Consider the following 7,034-nt stretch of genomic DNA (forward strand, 5'->3'; position numbering starts at 1 on the left):
CATTTCTCCCAGGATACAGCATGAATACCATTTTTTTGATGTTTTGAAGCATGTGAGTCTGCTCTACCAATATTGATAGATATTTAAGAGATGACAAAAATTAATCTAAATTTTAAGGAATATTTACATTGTATGTAACCAACAAACACAATTATATTTTTTTTTTTTCTTTAACATATTGGACATTGTAACTGTTGTGATCTTGATAAACCAGTAAAAACTTAACCAAAACTAAAAGTATCATAAAATAAACTTCTTAAACAGGAAGTTCATGATACCTTAGAATGGTGATAGCATGTGGTTGTTTCCTCTTTTTTTTCTTCTCTTGTTTTTTCTTCATGTTTCTTTTTTTGTCCTAAAAACAAACAAACAAAAAAAAAAAATAAAAGCCCAAACATATAAATGATTGCTTTAATATGATGGAGATACACAGTCTTTCTTTATTTAATTTTTTTTTTTAATTTTTGAGTAGTGATTATATCCATGTGGTTTGAAATTTAAAAGATAAAAAGTTCCCTTTTCCACTCTGGTCAATCAGCCACTTAATTCTTCCCAAAGGCAACAACAAATATTACAGATTTCTTATGTATCTTTCCAAAAATATTTATATGCATTTACAGGCCAATAAGTATACAGTATATGTCCTTTCCTCCACCACCAGAATTTCCATAAGTAATAACATATTTTACACACCATTTTGTGTGCATACAACACAGAAGCCATTCCTAATCAGTAAGCAAAGGATTCTTAATGTTTTTACAACTGCAATGTATTCCATTATAAGGATATTCCAGGGTTCCGAAGACTACTCACTTCTGACGTCGATTGCAAATTCAGGGGTTCCCAGAAATAATGTGTGACAATATGCATATTGTCAAGCAGGGAAGCTCACCCAAGCCTTGGTATCATCAGCATTTTTATTAGGGCTCCGTCACATAAGCATGACTGACTGTTCATATGGCTGATCTCAATCTCCACCCATCCTGAGGTCCAGCTGATAATGACTGATCCCAAAGTCCCCATGCTAAATCACATTGTTAGATTATCTAGTATGACCAGACTTCTCCTCAATCACATGAGCCAAGGCCTCCAAGAAAACAAAGACATTATTTAGGTATAGAGTCTAAGGATTTAGAGATGATTTTCCAGACGTCAAGGGCAAGAGCTAGACTTCTCTTTTGGGCAAAGTTAAATTCTTTACTATAATGTATTTATTTTATTGTTGCTTGATATTGGGGTTCTTTCCATTTTTTTATTGTTCTGACCAACACTGCCATGAACATTCTTGTACAGGTATACTGATGTGAAAGTGCATGAGTTTCTCCAGAGAATATATCTAGGACTGGGACTGCTAGCTTTTGGGGCTCGTGCTAACATACGTATTTGATATGATTTTATAGAACGTCAGTCACTGGATTTAGAACACCTCACTTCCCCATCCAGTATGATGTTATATTAACTAATTATATCTGCAAGGATTCTATTTCCAAATAAGGTTACATTCTGAGGTTCTGGGTGAACATGAATTTGGAGGAGGATATTATTCAACTCACAGCAGCATGAATACATTTATAATTCTTATATCTTCCTGATTTATAACGACCTTTTTATCATAATAAAATTTCTTCGTTGTCATTAGTAATATTTCTCAAAATTTAATTTTCTTGTTTTATTAGCTTCATAAAATTAAAAGGCATTCTATATCCTTTCATATTCTGGCAGAGAATATTATATATAATATGGGACTTACTTATTTCCTGAAAAACCTTAGAAGACCTAAGTGGAAAATCTGCCTATTAATTTACTTTTGAATAACATTTGCAATGTTTTCCAAAGAGTAGTCTATTTAAGTTAAAAACAAACAAACAAACAAACAAAAAAACAGAACAAAGGGGAATACAGGGCAGGGGGTGCATTCAGGGCAACTAGAATCTATGTAAACACAATAAATTAAAATCAATAAAAATAACAACAACAAAAAAAAAAACAGAACAAAAATATTTTGAGTCAGTCTTGGCAATTTAGAGCCAGTATAGCATAATGTACTGTTTCCCAACAGGAGTTCTATTTAGGTTTCCGGTGGATCAATTCTTTATTGTTCAGGACCGTCCCTCACACTTTAGGACATTTAACATTCTGGGTCCCTATCCACTAAATGCCAGTATTTATGAAAACTGGATACACACCCTCTATGCATTTCCAAATGCCCCTTGGAGGGGAGGGGGGGTTATTTGAGGACTAATAACATAGTAATTGGGAAGGTAAACTACAGAGCAAAACATCTGGGGTTTGAATACAAGCTCTGAGACTACTAAAAAAACAAACAAACAAAAACTCAAGTTAAATTACTTGACTCCTCTGTATCTCAGTTGCCTGGTCTGTAAAATCAGAACAGCAATGGTATGGGCCCTGGCCTACTGGATAGAGCGCCATCCTTTCCCGGTGTCCTGAGGTCACTGGCCCGACCCCTGGTCAGGGTACAGACAAAAAGCAACCACTAAATGCACGACTAAATGAAACAACTAAGTAGAACAATAAGTTCATGCTTTTCTTTCTCCTATTCTGCCCCCAAATCAATGGAAAAATAAACAAACAAACAAATAAATACATTGAGAAACATATTTCATTGTTGTAATTAGATTAGTTGATGCATGTAAAGTTCTTAGAACATGTCTGGTGCATAGTAAGTTTTGATAAATACCAGCAAATATTATTCAATAAATTTGTCATTTCAACAAGCTTTTCTAAGACAGGATAATGGTTTTGTAATACTAACATTTTCCCCCTATTGGTCCATCTTTTCCTTATCTGTCCTCCCATACTCCTTTTAAGGAGCTATGAATCCACTGCTTTAGAAAGAGATAAACCAGGGTAGTAAACAGAAAAAAAGAAATCTTCTTGAACTTGATTTCTAAAAATATAAGCCATTAGAGCACTAGAAAGGCTTCTCTGTGTAGGTAAAGCATTTAGGAGAAAGTCGGAAAGAACAGGAATGAGTCTCTTCACCGCCCCACAACCCGACCCCAAGTTGCAATAAGAATAGAAATTTCCCCAACTGAGGAGGAGGAGGATATAGTGAGGAAGTGATAAGAGTAGAGGCACTAACAAATCCTTAAAAGAAGGGCCCTGTATTCTGATTCATAGAACACCACAGAAGCAGTAGAATCCCACAGAAACATATAGACTCTAAGGTGGGGAACAGCGTCTATACTCAGCTTTGGGATGGTACCAATGACTGGCCGAGGAGGGGGTGCTGGCCAGGCCTTAAACAGCCTTGCTCTTATGCCATGCCCTTACATGTGACATGGAAGTGATGGAGAGAGATCCACTATATCTGAAGGGACAGGAATAAAGACATCTCAATGGCAAATTGTGTGGATCAATGACTGAGAACCAGACAGAATGATGGACATCTCAGAATATACCTGCATGAACAGATAACACTGAGAACTAGCTGAGTATCTTCCCCCCACCCAGGCCTTGGAAACATGAAGACCACCCCCTCCTCCTCACCCTTCTACCACTTCATCCCTGAAACTGGACTCAGAATTGGGAAGTAAGTTTGTATCTGTCTGCACAGTTTTCTTAGTATTTCTTAAAAGAAAAAGGACACTATTACGTTAGCTCCATGCTAACCCCCTCTCTTAAATATATTTTATCAGAATTCCCTGTATGTTTTGTCTTCCTTAATAAGGAACAGAATTCTATAGTAACCAAATCTTATATTATTCACAATTACCTACCTTTTTTTCTTTTCTCTTTTTATTCTTTTTCTGTCCTCTCTTTCTCTTATTTTTTCCCTTGGTAAAATCTGAAAGAATTAGATTTTAAAAGAATTAGCAGTGGTTTAGTTTATAGCAGGCAGGCAAGAACATGCCCAGAGAAAAGAAACTCCACTATCGAAAGGGTAGGAAATCTTTTTTATGATGAAGTTACATTAACTTTCTGTCAACAACAAAAACAAAGGTCAGAGCTAGAAACTCTAAGGAAAAAACTGTACAAGAAAGTCATGGTTCAAATAGGAAGCAATACTAAGTGAGACTTGGCAAGGTTTTAAGCAACTGAAAGAATATAAATGATGTGACTAGAAACATTCTCCTTTGAGAGTCCCAGTAACCGTGATATTAGATCCGTGAAAGGGAAATATAATCCTAGCACATTACTTGGCACTGTAATCACAACATTTATACAGTGATAATAATTTAAATGCTGGTTATTTGTTTTCAACCTTTACAGTGAATCTATGAGAAGAAATTGAGTGAGGTAGTTTTGGTTGTAGATCAGACTGTAAATGTGAACTACTGAAAACATTAAAAAATACAGGGAGGAGGCCTGACCTGTGGTGGCGCAGTGGATAAAGCGTCTACCTGGAAATGCTGAGGTCGCCGGTTTGAAACCCTGGGCTTGCCTGGTCAAGGCACATATGGGAGTTGATGCTTCCTGCTCCTCCCCCCTTTCTCTCCCTGTCTCTCTCCTCTCTCTCTCCCTTTCCCTCTCTCTCTCCTTTCTAAAATAATAAATAAATTAATTAATTTAAAAAAATACAGGGAGGAGAAAAGATGGAGGAAAGGGTACGGGTGCCTATATAAAGGAGAATAAAATAACTGGCTAAAGTTGATGGAACAAAAAATAGAATGATAAGTATAGTATTTATTGATGACAAATTAACTGATGGAAAAACTAATTATAATACAACTAGTAAACACTGAGAGGAAAGAGTAGGTAAGACAAAGGAGTAGTTTAAAGTGAGCTAATCAGTCAACATTCCCTGGAGTTGAATGTGAAGAACATTTGTTATAATCTGATTGCCCAGGATCTGGTCCTCTGTCCTGTGTGTGGTGAATCTTCTTCTGCATGCCTCCCACCATCAGTTCTGAAAAGGCCAATACTTGCTTTCCCAGCTTCCTATGCAGCTGGGACATGGACATGCGATCTGGGCTGTCAATCACTGCCTAGGAGCCCATGACACAAAGAAGCAGAGATAATGTGGCAGAAACACCCAGTGTCTAGTGGCTGCAGTGGCAGTGATGACAATGGTGGCAGGTGGTGTCCATGGCAATGCAAGCTGAGGCATCCAAGTTTAATAGTGGCCGTGTGCCCTCACCTGACTGAGCTCTGTGGCAGGACTTTGCCTGTGGTTCTAGCTGCAAAATCTGACTTTGTTCCTATCCATATTCAGAGTTTAGATCCCTGCACTTCTTGACAATTCTATGGGTTATTCAATATCCTTTCAAAATATTCTTTCCCCTTTTAAAATTTTATTTATTGATTTGAGAGTGAGAGAGAAAGGACATAGATCTGTTTCTGTATGTGCCCTGACCAGGGATTGAACCAGCAACCTCTGTGTTTCCAGATGACAGTCTAACCAACCAAGCCATCTGGCCAGGGCATCCTTCTTCATTTAAATCATCCAGAGTCAGTTACCTTTGCTTACAACCAAGACTCTTATTAGCTCACTGATAAATCAAGAAATAGAAGTGTAACCATACTACTTGAGAAAGAATCAGAAACCCAAATGCCAACAGTGGTTAGTGAGGATCTGTAATTGCTTCAGTTTGTAATAAACCTTACTGAATGTCACTCCCCTGGTGGTCTCCTTAACACATGCATACCAAATCATGGCACTGATTTGCCTTGTAATGGACTATTTATTTGTCTTTATTGATCAATATAATAAAAGTTCCTTGGCTGATGGGATCACGGCATGTTTGCCATTATGACTGGCAAAGAGTGAATATTTTCTTTTTTTATCCTTTTATTTTATTTTATTTTTTTTATAAATTTTTATTAATTTTAATGGGGTGACATTAATAAATCAGGGTACATATGTTCAAAGAAAACATGTCCAGGTATCTTGTCATTCAATGTTGCTTACCCATCACCCAAAGTCAGATTGTCCTCCGTCACCTTCTATCTAGTTTTCTTTGTGCCCCTCCACCTTTCCCTCTTCTCCTCCCCCCCCCACCCCGTAACCACCACACTCTTGTCCATGTTTCTCAGTCTCGTTTTTGTGTCCCACCTATGTATGGAATCATGCAGTTCTTGTTTTTTTCTGATTTACTTATTTCACTCCGTATAATGTTATCAAGGTCCAACCATTTTGTTGTAAATGATCCGATGTCATCATTTCTTATGGCTGAGTAGTATTCCATAGTGTATATGTGCCACATCTTCTTTATCCAGTCATCTGTTGAAGGGCTTTTTGGTTGTTTCCATGTCTTGACCACTGTGAACAATGCTGCAATGAACATGGGGCTACATGTGTCTTTACGTATCAATGTTTCTGAGTTTTTAGGGTATATACCCAGTAGAGGGATTGTTGGGTCATAAGGTAGTTCTATTTTCAGTTTTTTGAGGAACCACCATACTTTCTTCCATAATGGTTGTACTACTTTACATTCCCACCAACAGTGAATGAGGGTTCCTTTTTCTCCACAGCCTCTCCAACATTTGCTATTACCTGTCTTGTTAATAATAGCTAATCTCAGTTCAGGGCAGCTTCCCTGTTCTGTTAATTAAACTTTGGGACATTGATACACAGGCTTGGGGAGATGATTGGATAGAAAGCATTGCTTTATTCATTTACTTCCCAGCCTACAAAAAAAAAACCAAACAAACAAAAAAAGCTAATCTAACAGGTGTGAGGTGGTATCTCATTGTAGTTTTGATTTGCATTTCTCTAATAACTAATGAAGATGAGCATCTTTTCATATATCTGTTGGCTATTTGTATTTCTTTCTGGGAGAAGTGTCTGTTCATGTCCTCTTCCCATATTTTTTTTATTGGATTGTTTGTTTGTTTGTTTGTTTGTTGTTCAGTTCTATGAGTTCTTTGTATATTTTGGACATTAGGCTCTTATCTGAGCTGTTGTTTGAAAATATCATTTCCCATTTAGTTGGCTGTTTTTATTTTGTTGTCAGTTTCTCTTGCTGAGCAAAAACTTCTTAGTCTGATGTAGTCCCATTCATTTATCTTTGCCTTCACTTCCCTTGCCTTTGGAGTCAAATTCATAAAATGCTCTTTAAAACCAAGGT

At 37.0% G+C, this 7,034-nt stretch overlaps 1 pseudogene; it reads left to right on the plus strand.

The window, feature by feature from the left end:
- Positions 1-6,477: 6,477 nt before the first annotated feature.
- On the plus strand, positions 6,478-6,602 carry LOC136396064 (small nucleolar RNA SNORA36 family; annotated as a pseudogene).
- The last annotated feature ends 432 nt before the right edge of the window (positions 6,603-7,034 follow it).

This window comes from Saccopteryx leptura, chromosome 2, assembly GCF_036850995.1.
Source record: "Saccopteryx leptura isolate mSacLep1 chromosome 2, mSacLep1_pri_phased_curated, whole genome shotgun sequence".
NCBI classification, from domain to species: domain Eukaryota; kingdom Metazoa; phylum Chordata; class Mammalia; order Chiroptera; family Emballonuridae; genus Saccopteryx; species Saccopteryx leptura.